Genomic DNA, 14,721 nt, shown 5'->3' on the forward strand with positions numbered 1-14,721 from the left:
GTGTGTTTCTAAGATGCCTATTCTCTTTTGAGGAGTAAGATTAAAAACAGTTAACCCATCTGGGATAATTATTTTTAAGAAACTACCAAGGCATGCTGGGTGCTTTTTGTTGTTGTCGTTTTGTTTGCGGGGCTCTTCCCAGTGTGCAGACCAATCCTATTTCTGGTCTTTTAGAGCCATGGTTATCATTGTTGGAAACGATCATTTGACCCTAGGCTTTAATGTTCATTTGTCAAAGTCCTATTGGGTGCTAGCCTTTCCATTGTGTGTCTACCAGACTTCTGGGTAGGCTTTGGGGAAGTCCTGAAATTGTTGTGAGGTGATCTCTGGATATCAGCACAATCCTTTGCTGGAGTGATTATTTTAAAATAACTTCCATTGTGGAATCTGAATGAAGTCATGCCCAATTCAAATGTGATGTGACTAGATAGTTAAATAGAGGTGGATAGATAGATACATAGATAGATAGATAACATAAGAAGAAAGAAAAAGATAACTGTGTCGATAGAAAGATACATGAATAGTTTGGGAAATATGAAATTCTACCTACCATCCCTGGGTATATATGGAATAACCTTACATGTTCACCTTCATGTTTTGGAAGAATGCTTATTTTCTAGTTAGAAGTGAAGGTGGTAAAATATGGGTACGCTTACACAGCATCTGATAAATTAACAGCTAGTAAAAGAAAGAAATTACTTTTCAGCTGTCTTTGTAATACTCTATCAAATAGGTAATTCCTTTGATTTTCTCACTACTCATTTTCTGTTTTCTTTGTTGACTGCAGATCTATAATTCCTGCATGCTTCTGACTTGACCATTACCATCCCAAGAACACTTTAGAGTCAACAAATAATATCTTCTTCACTCTCTTTGTATTTTAATGTCATTTCTTAAGAGACAATTATTTACATACACACCTAAATACAAATTCTTTCAATATACATAATCACAGAAGGTAATTTGCAGATTATCTTGTTCTATTTCCATACTATCTAGGTGAGGAAATAAGTCTGTGGTAGCTGAGGTTTTCTGAATATGTAACCAGCTTTGAGTGGAAAAGGAAAGACTCACGACATCAGACACCATGCCATTTTTAGGATTAACACGTTTCTCTTGGGGATTATTGAAATTTATTTGTTACTTGGGGAGATTGGCTTCAGTGACGGGAAGTTTTTTTGTTTCTTCTTCTTTTCACTTTTCTCTTTATTTTGTTAGAAAGGAGATTTGGAAAGAATGGAAATTTTGGAATGAGGTGCACTTTGCAAGAAGGTTGAATCTGATGACCTTGTTAATGGAAAGCCTTTGAGGATAAGCAAGGGAAAGGAGTCTGAAGGACTTGCATAAACTAAGCTATGACCCTGAGTGGGAAAAAATGTGTGGCATAATTACTGTTGGATTTAGGATGTCAGGTTTTGTTTCTATGATGGCAATGTTCTGTCAATTTTGGCACATTTCTTTCTTTTATTCTCAGGTTTGTTTAGTGTCTACCATTTCTGTTTAGTATTTCCTTTCCCATCCATGCCTCCTCTCCTCCTGTCCCTCACCACTCACCTTCTTCACCATCTCTCTCTCTCTCTCTCTCACACACACACACACACACACACACACACACACACACGAAAAAAATGAGGGAGAAGTAAAGCAAATAGCTATTTTTTAAACACATACTTTATTTCCTAGTAAGAGCTAAGGCAAGTATTTATGTATTTAAATTATCTTTACTTGATTTGTAAATTTGATTTGTTTACTTAATCCCACCATCTGTTTCTTCACTCTCATAGATATTTAATTTTTACTCCGTAGGTGCTGATTGACCTCCTATACACATATAATTGCAATAAGTATGATCTTATTCCTTTGTTCCTTAATTTTTCTTCCTTCACTTTATTCTTTTCTTCCCTCCTGCCATTTATATACCATCCAATATTCAAAACACTACTCATATATCGATAACTTGACAGTATGCATTGTCTCACCTAGGTAATTATTTATCATTTGGTTGTTATACAAATCACTTTGATTTAGAGATTATCCTTTGACCTATGTGAAATATGTTCAAATAATCATATTTCTTCTAGATAGGGAAACATATAGCCATTCAAGAACTTGGGACTGCAGTTAGTAGAATCAGCCAGGAAGCTAATGGATAAAAATGACTTAGAAAGAACATGAGCGAACTGGTTTATACTAGTCTACAGGACTGGATTAGTGCTACAGTTTTATTTGTTTGTTTTTTTAAAAATCACATTGCATATAATACCTAATGGCTTATGAATATTTAATATGTTCAAAGTTAACCTTAGTCCTTCAAGTTTCTAAGGAATATGGAAACATTGTTGCTTTTATCTGTGATTGTTTTTTGCCTGTCAAAAAGGAACTCATAGTTATAAATTATAGCTATGTAAATTGAAGAATTTCATAGATAACAAATTTGCTAATGGGCTTTTTATCCTTATAAAATTTATGAGTATGTTAATATTATAATGAAAATTGCTTAGGAGTCAAATTCATAATTATAAATGACTTAATTTAATAAAAATGTTGGTTCAAGTAATTACTTAAAGCTTCAGTTTGCTGGAAATCTTCTAGCAAATTTTTTATTAATATCATATAATAAAGTAATTGTTATGCGTTTAATTAAATTCTCAGAGGTGACATTATACTAATGTGATTTTTTTCTTCTATGCCTTTGAAAAAATTGGCTTATCTAATTCTCTTATTCAAGATGTCAGAGAATCAGCATTTAGAAATATGAGAGATTCATCCACCAAGGCTGGAGTTGGGAAAACTTGGTTCATGCTTTCAAGCTGCTGGAGCAATTTGGGAAAGAGAAATTAATGAAATACATTTTCAGTACTAAATAGCTTGTGGAGGAAGTAGTTTTCAAAGCATAAAGTTTACCTCTTGATTGAGAATTCTCTGGATAGTTCGTCACTTGAAAATATTAGATTGAAAATAGGAAAGCAATAGAAAATATCTTTAAAACTCTAAACATTCATGTAATCTTAATGGATGTTTCTGATAATTTACACATTTGCCATTTAAGGAGTGTTTCTGAACATCCTTTTCCTTTGACATGAGATTCCTATTCAGTCGGCTAATGAAGAATGGAATGAATGAATTATAACATCTGCATACTTAGGAACTCATAAAACACAGCATGGTGAAAATCTAAATACCTTTGGAACAACTTCCTAAAATTTCTCAAAACCACTGTCATGGAGTAAAGTTATAATATGCCCTATTAAAAATGGCAGTTTTAAAAGTCTTTAGTCTAAGAAATCTTTGCTAAAGCAAAAGTGCATAAACAAAGTAAACATGAAAGCAGGATAAGGTTGAACTGCCGTGGTTCGATTTGGCCCTCTGGCTCTGAGTTCCACTCACTCACACACATATGGGAAACTCTAATGGAACCTTTTGGAACAAGGTTTATGAGACACTGGTCTACAGGACTGTTTATAGATTGGCTTGACACTTTGCCATTTTAAAGCACATGAATAGTTTTTCCCTTAGAAAAGAATTCATGAAGAACAACAGTCACATATCCCCCCTCCCCTTTTCCCTCACTGTTCACTTATGTTATTTATAGTAGCATGAGGTTAAGTAAAATAAATGATAACTTCGATAAGTCATTATTTCTCAATTTATAGTTTGTGTTTAAAATGCCTCAAAAATTCTCTCTTACAACCTAAATGATATAATTCATACCTCTCAAGAATATTGCCAACATTACATAAAACCATTTTTCAGTGAATGCTTTGTAATATTTTTACTAGGAGAGTATATTTTTTATAATTACAATTGCCTAGTTGAGCTTAGAACCCACGCCCTTTCCTCTAAAGCATGCTGCTGAGAGTTTCAAAACTTATTTAACAGTGTCCATAGGACGTGTGCCAAGACCAAGTCCAGTTCTGAGAGCAAAAACAGCAATCTCTGGAAGTCATTAAGCAGTCACCATCTTGAGTACTGGAAACAAATAGCAGCTTTCTTGCCTATTTACTTATGTTCTTATATATTTCATATTTCCCAGAAAGGCTTATAACACAAGGATTCAGATATGGTTTTATTTTTGCTAGCTATATTATAATGACATGCCAGGGTTTTACATTTAAATTCTGGAGCCAAAGACCAATTTTGAAAATGTTATTTTAAAAACACCATTTGGGCTTCTCCAACACTTCAGAGACAACTTGTCAGCAGTTACTATTTTACTCACCTTTCCTTGTTTACCATGTCCCCTCAGGGAAATGTATTACTATACTAGGTTGATGCTTCTTACTCATTTTCAGGAACCATTAGTCACATACATCATAAAAGCTGCAGGAAAAGTTTTTATACTTGTAGAAAACTGCATTAAATTTAAATATAGTTCCTAAATATAAATCATAATAGTTGGAGAATTCAAGGTATAGCTATTTGATATAATACTATTCATAAATTAAAAATGATTTTACAGACTAAACTTTATCAACATGAAAAGATAATCATGTAGAATGACCAATTGAAAAGCAGATTATTTTCTTTATAGTTTATCTTTCTATTTAATCTTTCTACGTTTCAAATAACAAAAAACCAATACCCTTGCTGGTAGGATAATTTTTTCCCCCCTGTTTCTTTGTTTCTCTCTTCTTCCTTCCTCCATCTTTCTTCTTTTTTGATGACCTACACCTTTACTAGTTTTCTGCAATGAATTGATGTCCCACTTACAGTAAAATAGTATAAAACAAACATTTTTAGAAATGATATTTTAAATGTGTTCACAGAGCAACATGAGAGAAATTTGGATTAGGACCAAGCTACCCTTATATTTTAGGGAATGTTTGCTGGTCCCAATGGCCTCTATATTTCCTCTTCATTTATGAAAGGGATGGTGCTTCAGAGATTAATCAGTATTAATGGCTGTATGACAGGTTATTTACTTGCTTGACACTTTTACTAATTCTTAGGCCTGATAATAGCTTTTCTCCCTCATGACATAGAACAATTTTTAAATGATTGACACTAAATATTATTATAGTGTTACTGGACTCAGAATTAATTTCAATCAAATGTTGAAGCAAGGGCTTTAATAATGAATGAAGAGCATTGCCTAAATATTGAACCATATTTTTTTATAGTATAACAAATGAATAATTTAAATTTCAGTGTGTATAGTCATTATTGTGTTCAGGTATATATTCCTCACAATAAGATAAATTGTATATTGCATTTCAAAAAGCATTTCATAGGGATGTTAAGTATAAATATTTAAGAACATCAAGTAACTCCAGACATAATACTAATAGAAAATGTAAGAACCTTTCTAATCCTACCATGCTTATTCTTCTTCTCCTTCTCTTTTGTTTTACAAAAATCACCAGTATAGGGATTGTCTACAGTTAAGAAATATATTTCTACAATTTTGAGTATATTTTCATTTCTGACATGTATTAAAACCCATGCAAATGTCTCTCATTTTTATTGTGTCATTAATATGCATTTTTCTTAGAAATTAGTTTTTAAAATGGTACTGTAATAGTTTTTGTCTTATTATTTCATTTTCTTTAGATCTTACAAAACATATGTATGTTTTGCTTTTATTATTTTATGTAGAAATCAGTTTTCTCTGTCTTCTATATAAAATAATTACACTAAAATTAATAGAACTAATAAAACAGACTAGAGTAACCTAATTTCACATTGCATAAGTAAAAATAAGTAATGCACTTGTAAAAAGAAACTACTGTAGGAAGCCCTGGAGTCTCTTAGAATCCTAAAAACATTAAAATGAAATAACAGAGGTTTTTATTTACTTTAATTTAGCACTGGATTTTTATCTCAAGCTCTTTATTTCTTATGTTTAGCTTATAATACCCCATCATAAGTTTAAACAGATTTTTAGTATTGAAAAGTAGGTACACATGTCAAATATCAATTTATTATACTTTAAAATAATTTCTATGTGGAAACCAAGTGAATCATGGATTCGGTATTAAAGTATTGATATTCTGTATTAATCTTTAGCTTTTTGATCAACAGGAACATGACATGCAGCATGTAAAATATTTTCAAATTTAGCAAAAGCAAATTTGCTTAAGAGAGATCTTAAAGACTCTTTACTTTGCATAATCATATTTTAAAAAGAAAAATCCCAACCAAAACTTAATGTCCTTTGAAGTCCATACAACACAATGGATTTTTATTTATAATTTTTCCCTTAAAATGAGCTTTTAATTAGCTTAAAGTAAGCCTATTTTCTGTAGATATTTTCGTTAGTACTTCAATTTGGGGCTATTTTTATGTTATCTCAGCTGAACTAGACCAGATTAAACATTTGGATTATTTGCTTGGAGTTCAGTTCTGAACAAGCAAAACAAACGATTTTGGGGGTGTTAAGATTGTGTCAATAAAATAGGCAAAAGGATTGTTTGAGCCCTGCAAGTGAGTTAGAAGGTAAACAGAAGTCAATGTGTATCATAAGCCTAACCTGTCAAAGTTAAGGTGCGTTTGGATTCTTATTTCAGTGTATTCAGCTACCCATTCAGAATGGCAAAACCAATAGGAAAAGCCCATGCCTAGTGTTTGGAGGCTAAAACATTGTTTATATATTTTTATTTTTATTACTATTTTTAAAATTTCTGTGACTCTCAAAATATGTCATCAGTTGGTGACAGTTTCTTCTTCCTCTTCTGGTTGGGAAATATTCTACAACTTGACAATTAAATATTTTGAGTACTTTTAATGAGTTCATTTATATGGCATTAAAAATAATGAGGAGTAAATAAAACAGAGACAGACTCAAGCTTTGCCTGAATTATAAGCACATAGTAAGAAAAGTGCATGAAAATTGAAATATATGAAATACAAATTGAATAACTCAATACTATAAATTTCCCAACTTGCTTCCATTGTACTTGGAATCACTTTTAAATCATTTGTTACACTTCGCTATTTACAGTGAAAGATATATATTATCTTCTTTCCCTTGTTTATAGCTGAGTTGCACCATATTATTTCCATGTTATTCTCCAGTGCCTGGCATACTTGCACAAAGTGGGAATATTTCAATAGAGGCTTATTTAATTAGGGCAATTAATGACATCTTCAGTCAAGAGCTTTTTTAAAATGAATTTTGAGTGGTACGGCTTCAGTAAAGTACTGGCTGAATTTTAATGGAATGTGTTGGTTGATTGCAATGAGAGAGAGAGAGAATGAGAATGAGGGAAACAGAAAAAAAGACCAGAAGGCAAGGGCAAGGGAGTAAAAGAGGAGAGACCAGGAATGAGAAGAGGAGAAACTAAGATGGATTTCTCACACCCAGAGGGAATGTGCCTGAGCTTTCCTTTCTCTTTTCCCTATAGATTTTAAGACTTCTCCAGGCATATTAAAATAGCTCTGTTCATAAAATTGTAAAAAAATACTGAATTTATTTCATTATTTTGTATTTAATGCATTGCTGACTGTTCCATAGCAGTTGTTGAGAAATACTGCGTTTTGACCTATAGAACTGAAAAAATCATGGGTTCCAGTTTGTATACATTTTCTACACATTGAAACAATACTAAGTGGTACCTGATAATACTCTTAGGCTCTGCCCCGAGAGTGATCTGCAACCCATGAACAGTTGCCTCAGCTTCATCCTCTCTAAGGTACTTTTGAGTTTTAAAATTCTATTCCATGAGACCATTTTAATGACAGTGTTAAAGCTGACACACCTTTCAGAAAATAACTTTTCCTCTTTCGAGGACAGGTGTCAAATATTTCATTTATGGCTGACTAATTTACCACCTCACTGATCTTATCAGCTAATTAAATTACATTTCTTAAGCATATCATCTTCATAGTACTGGTAATCGTTAGACATAATTTTTAAAGGTATACCTGAAGCTAAGACTTAAATAAAATAAAAGACATAAAACACACACACACACACAGACATAGGCATACTTTTCCAAATAAGAACCTTTAAATTAATTGAGACAAACTTAAACATTTTTTAAAAATATTGAATTATACTTACCAATCTCATAAGTATTAAGGTAAATAAGCTAAATGGGTAGTCTAGGATATGTCAATAGATAAAATCAGGGAACATAATGAGAGAATAGATGTCAAGAAATTATGATCTAGAAAATTAGAGCTTGAGTGCATGGTTTGGGAGAGGAAAGAAGAGAATGCTGAACTGTTTTAGGTAAGATAGTATCAGGAGTTGGGGGGTAGGAGGGACAGTGAATTGCAAGAGAGGAAAAGGGAACGGAGTTGAGCAAACAAGAGCAGGCCTCCATCTTTTAACGGGGACAAAGGAAATACTGCAGGAAGGTTATTTAACCTCTCTGAATCTCACTTTAATCTTCTAGAAATGGAATTAATAATGTCTAATCTCCAAAAAATGTTTGAATATTAAAAGAGATGTTAATAAAGCATCTAGGATAGTACTTGACACACAATAACCACGTATAATATATTAGTTCCCCAAAGTGCTTATTAATAATAATAAAGCAAACCTTGTGTTTACAACATTGGTAATCAAAAAACCCCATACTGATAACAAAATCTTATCCTTTTTTTTCAACTTTATTTCATAAACATATAGAATCTTAGAAGCTTCTACTTCAGCCTACCCAAAACTCAGTGAATGCCTACATTTCTTTTATGTTATTAAGAATAAACAATTCACAGATAAAGACATTTCAAAACCAGAGATATGTACAGATGGATTTTATATATTAAGTAGTTTTCCAGGCCATGATGCCAATCCTCTACATTGTCTTGAATACTTAATACAAATCTGACATATATAGTTTTGGGTCAATATTATTTTGTATGTTGAAAGATTCAACATGAGATGACATGACAGAGAAATAGTGCAGCAAGTTTGAAATGGCAAGATGATCTAAGGACAGGCCTCTTTTCTAAAAATAGAGGTAGTAAAAGTTAAAATTGAAAGAATAAATTAACTTTAAAAAATACATTACTCTTATTTGTTATGTAACTAGTTACTTCTCTTCTTGGCCCTACCCTCTTCCATTGTCAATAATGCTCAGAACTTTAACCGGGATCTTGATGCAAATGGATCATGAATCTGTATCTCGAGTCTTCACCCTTTGTAGTCCTTCTCAGCCACATCTCAGTCCTCTTCTTTTTATAGTCCTCTGCAGCCTGGATATTACTGCCAAAGTCAATAATAAGGAACACCAAAATAAATACCTAAATTTTGCAAGATTAGACTCCCATATCCCTAATTCACTCCCCATTCTCTTATCTTCTTTATAGTTGAATGCCTTTTTCTCTCCTGTCCCATCCTACTCCCTTCTGCTCAGACAAAACACCTAGCTCTCATCTTCCCTTTCTGTTTATTCTCTCACTTAACTTAATTCAATCTGACCTATAGAGTTGCTATTTTCTGATTTCTAATTCTGGCATGATTTCATGATTAATAATCAGATCTTTCTCCCATATGGACAAGAATGAAAATTATTTCACTAAGACTACTGTTTTTTTTTTTTTTTAACATCTTTATTGGAGTATGATTGCTTTAAATGGTGTGTTAGTTTCTGCTGTATAACACAGTGAAGCAGCTATACATAAACATATATCCCCATATCTCCTCCCTCTTGCGTCTCCCTCCCACCCTCCCTATCCCACCCCTCTAGGTGGTCGCAAAGCACCGAGCTGATCTCCCTGTGCTATGTGGCTGCTTCCCACTAGCTATCTATTTTACATTTGGTAGTGTATGTATGTCAATGCCACTCTCTCACTTCGTCCCAGCTTACCTTCCCCCTCCCTGTGTGCTCAAGTGCATTCTCTACATCTGCGTCTTTATTCCTGTCCTACCCCTAGGTTCATCAGAAACTTTTTTTTTTTTTTAAGATTCCATATGTATGTGTTAGCATACGGAATTTGTTTTTCTCTTTCTGACTTACTTCACTGTGTATGACAGTCTCTAGGTCCATCCACCTCACTACAAATAACTCAATTTCGTTTCTTTTTATGGCGAGTAATATTCCATTCTATATATGTGCCACATCTTTTTTATCCATTCATCTGTTGATGGACACTTAGGTTGCTTCCATGTCCTGGCTATTGTAAATAGAGCTGCAGTGAACATTGTGGTACATAACTCTTTTTGAATTATGGTTTTCCCAGGGTATATGCCCAATAGTGGGATTGCTGGGTGGTATGGTAGTTCTATTTTTAGTTTTTTAAGGAACCTCCAAACTGTTCTCCATAGTGGCTGTATCAATTGACATTCCCACCAACAGTGCAAGAGAGTTCCCTTTTCTCCACACCCTCTCCAGCATTTATTGTTTGTAGATTTTTTGATGATGGCCATTCTGACTGGTGTGAAGTGATACCTCATTGCAGTTTTGATTTGCATTTGTCTAATGATTAGTGATGTTGAATGTCCTTTCATGTGTTTGTTGGCAATCTGTATATCTTTTTTGGAGAAATGTCTATTTAGGTCTTCTGCCCATTTTTGGATTGGGTCGTTTGTTTTTTTGATATTGAGCTGCATGAGCTGCCTGTATATTTTGGAGATTAATCCTCTGTGAGTTGCTTTGTTTGCAAATATTTTCTCCCATTCTGAGGGTTGTCTTTTCATCTTGTTTATGGTTTCCTTTGCTGTGCAAAAGATTTTAGGTTTCATTAGGTCCCATTTGTTTATTTTTGTTTTTATTTCCATGTCTCTAGGAGGTGGGTCAAAAAGGATCTTGCTGTGATATGTGTCATAGAGTGTTCTGCCTATGTTTTCCTCTAATAGTTTTATAGTGTCTGGCCTTTCATTTAGGCCTTTAATCCATTTTGAGTTTATTTTTGAATATGGTGTTAAGGAGTGTTCTAATTTCATTCTTTTACATGTAGCTGTAAAAGAATGGGCTTTCTATCCTGTTCCATTGATCTATATTTCTGTTTTTGTGCCAGTACCATACTGTCTTGATTACTGTAGCTTTGTAGTATACTCTGAAGTCAGGGAGCCTGATTCCTCCAGCTCCATTTTTCTTTCTCAAGATTGCTTTGGCTATTCGGGGTCTTTTGTGTTTCCATACAAATTGTGAAATTTTTTGTTCTAGTTCTGTGAAAAATGCCATTGGTAGTTTGATAGGGATTGCATTGAATCTGTAGATTGCTTTTGGTAGTATAGTCATTTTCACAGTGTTGATTCTTCCAATCCGGGAACATAGTATATCTCTCCATCTGTTTGTATCATCTTTAATTTCTTTCATCAGTGTCTTATAGTTTTCTGAAAACAGGTCTTTTGCCTCCTTATGTAGGTTTATTCCTAGGGATTTTATTCTTTTTGTTGCAGTGGTAAATAGGAGTTTTCCTTAATTTCTCTTTCAGATTTTTCATCATTAGTGTATAAGAATGTGAGAGATTTCTGTGCATTAATTTTGTATCCTGCTACTTTACCAAATTCATTGATTAGCTCTAGTAGTTTTCTGATAGCATCTTTAGGATTCTCTATGTATAGTATCATGTCATCTACAAACAGTGACAGTTTTACTTCTTTTCCGATTTGGATTCCTTTTATTTCTTTTTCTTCTCTGATTGCTGTGGCTAAAACTTCCAAAATTATGTTGAATAATAGTGGAGAGAGTGGGCAACCTTGTCTTGAACATTTAGATTTCTATGCCGAATTTAATGTGAGTATCCTGACCCCTCACCACATGGGAAGGCAAAATTTTGCTTGAAGAGAGAGGTTCTTTTTGGAAACCAGAATCAAAATCTTAGATGGGCAAGAGAGAAGAAAAGTTCTATCTTGAATAACCCTGAAGGAGTTGTCATAATATGGAGTGTTAATGAATAATGTATATGTATAAATATCACTTATATATAAATATCATATATATAAATATTATTTATATAACTACTTGTTGGTTTCCAAATAAATCTGGGAAAGAATCAGTTATATTCTTATCTCTATTCTCTGAACCTCTGAAAATAAGAGAATGGCAGAAACAATGAGAATTAATGTATCCTGGATTAGGGATATTAGAAGAGGTGATTTGAAAAGCAAAGTAGTCTCATATTTAACCAGATTTCCCTTCTTTGGCTTACTGTGAATATAGTTTTATTCCCATTATTGGAAAATGGATGTGGAAAGATCAAAAGTGAATTTTAACTAGTAACTTTTTAAAAGTTCAAAATTATCTGGCTCATGGGCAATTGAAATAAGGACTCCATAGCTGGAGAAGTCTAGAAATTCTATAACACTTTTTAATCTTTTATTATGAATAAAATATTAATTAATTTCCTTATATACTTAGGCTATCATATGCTTTTTTTGTATTTTTCTTTCCCCTTAATTTTTAGGTTTTTTATACTACATTAAAAAAGAACCGTTTATTTAATGGAATGATAACTTTTGTAAGGCATCTATTTGATAACTGTCAGCTTTGAGATAACCGTGTCTTTGGATCTTACTTCATGTTAGAAGATATGTGCATTCAAAATTATTGATTTTTAGTTTTGACCTTAGCAAAAAGAATGAGCAAATCACCTCATTCAAATCAGTCCATAATATCACACACTTTTTTTTATGGCTTGATTTATAATTTCAGTTCAGCATGAACTTGCCTTCTATGTAAACTTAACTCACTTTCAAGGGGAGATGTTACTACAGTTGGTTTTGAATGACCTTAATTTATTAGAAGTTCTGAATCGTAAGAACCTATTTGTGAGTGGGATTGTTTGCAGATATGGGCTGTAGCTTCACTGAAATAGAAAATAGAAGGCATAGTTTTTGCTAACGCCTCCAGAGAGTTAGTTTACCTTCATCAGTAGGTGATTATTGTCATGAAGCAACAGTAGTGAAAAAGATCTCCAGTCACTTTCCCTGTTGAAGTTGGTTTCAAGAGAAAATGTTCATTTTTGCCTAGAAAGTACTGAATACATGTTTGGGTAAAATATTTTTAAATAGTTGTATAAAATACTAGCTCTTTAAATTTTTACTATCAGGCTTATATTCAATGTAAAGCAGTTAGTAATAGAGATATGTAATTCAGGTCAGAAATTCAGACGTTTACAATTTTGGCCAAAGGCCATTACAAAGCTACTTATATAAAACAGATAGAGTGCATTCTCACAGGGGAAAAAGTCATGTGGTACCAAAAAAAGAGCTTAATGAGATGAGTTTTTGAGTCTATGAATATATAACTTGGTTGCATTTGCATGAGGGTGGATCAGTTTACATTAAGGGCACTTGTTTTAAGTTCAAAGGTCATTATTGTCATTATTTTTCGGAGGGGAGAGCCTTTTGCTTTCAGTCAAAAAAGTAAATATGTGACTATGTGTTAACTTTATGTCAAAGACTAGGATGAAGGGCTTCCAAAGCCTAGCAGTTGTTGAAATTGGAAATAATAACAATTAACTTAAGCAGTATATTTAGGAGTGTATTTAGCATTAAAAGGAAGAGGAGTCATTCAAGTTAATACAAATTTAGCTTAAATATTTAGGTTTTGCAGGGATTATTTTGTAAGTATCTACCTATCTATCTGGTTGTGATAATTTTTTAAAATTATTTATTTATTTATTTATTTATTATTTATTAGCATTTTATTTTATTTTTGGCTGTATTGGGTCTTCGTTGCTGCATGCGGGCTTTCTCTAGTTGCGGCGAGTGGGGGCTACTCTTCGTTGCGGTGCGCGGGCTTCTCATTGCGGTGGCTTCTCTTGTTGTGGAGCACAGGCTCTAGGCACTCAGGCTTCAGTAGTTGTGGCTCATGGGCTCTAGAGCGCAGGCTCAGTAGTTGTGGCTCACGGGCTTAGTTGCTCCACGGCATGTGGGATCTTCCCTGGACCAGGGCTTGAACCTGTGTCCCCTGCATTGGCAGGTGGATTCTTAACCACTGTGCCACCAGGGAAGTCCTGGTTGTGATATTTATTCTGCGTTCTCTCTGTCTGTCTCTCTCTCCACTTGTTATATTTATTCTGCAGCTAAATGTGTTAGTTATCCTAAAGACAGACATTAGAGTCATTATATGAGTGGAGGACAAGGGTGTTGGTCAGATAAACCGGTTGGTTAGATTCAAATGCCTTGTTAAGTAGTTAGTATATAAAAATCATGCTGAATCTGCTTATGAAATTAATGATTATGTGGCTATAATTAGGTATCCATAACTAAAAAAGGACATACTTTCTTAGAGTAAATATGCCTCTAGAACTTTACATTTCTACTTCAATATTGAGACTTTTCTATAGTTCTTTTCTGAAACACAAGATTTTCTTCCTGGTATAAAAACTGAAAAAAGTGTACATATATATATATATATATATATATATATATATATATATATATATATATATATATATATATACATACATACATACTTGGGGGTAGGGTAAAATCTCATGCTCAGTGGGAAACATCCCCACACTGAAAGAAAATTCCCTTCAACCGGTCTTTGACCAAAAGAATGACTGCTATTTCTCCATCTTTAAATTTCAGTGTCATAGTCGTTTATAAAACATATAAATATTCCTGACCTATTGTCATTTCCTGTTAGAGAAAAAATGAAGCTTTATATATTTTCTCAATTTTAAGTCATATATCTGTTGTGTTTATTATTCAGAAAAGAAATATTTAAGATTTCTCATTTTACCAAAGAGAAAAGTAGACATCAAATGCCATATGATGAAAATATAATTTATTATAGCAGTTCTGAGCTGTTCCTAAGAATAAATAGCTCCTGCTATTTGGGATCTATGCATTAAGGCTCATCTTTGAATTTCATTGTG

At 33.1% G+C, this 14,721-nt stretch overlaps 1 protein-coding gene and 1 long non-coding RNA gene across 5 annotated transcripts in view; one reads left to right on the forward strand and one right to left on the reverse strand.

Annotated features, from left to right (window-relative positions):
- LOC309665776 overlaps window positions 1-14,226 on the reverse strand; it is a 52,613-nt gene extending 38,387 nt beyond the window's left edge. The window contains exon 1 of the long non-coding RNA XR_014266687.1: window positions 9,628-14,226. This is a non-coding gene — a long non-coding RNA (uncharacterized lncRNA). The remainder of the gene's footprint in view (window positions 1-9,627) is intronic.
- LOC309665724 (uncharacterized protein) overlaps window positions 1-14,721 on the forward strand; it is a 608,811-nt gene that overhangs the window by 413,677 nt on the left and 180,413 nt on the right. The window lies entirely within an intron of this gene.

Source organism: Balaenoptera physalus (assembly GCF_965194825.1).
Source record: "Balaenoptera physalus genome assembly, chromosome: 8".
Classification (NCBI taxonomy): domain Eukaryota; kingdom Metazoa; phylum Chordata; class Mammalia; order Artiodactyla; family Balaenopteridae; genus Balaenoptera; species Balaenoptera physalus.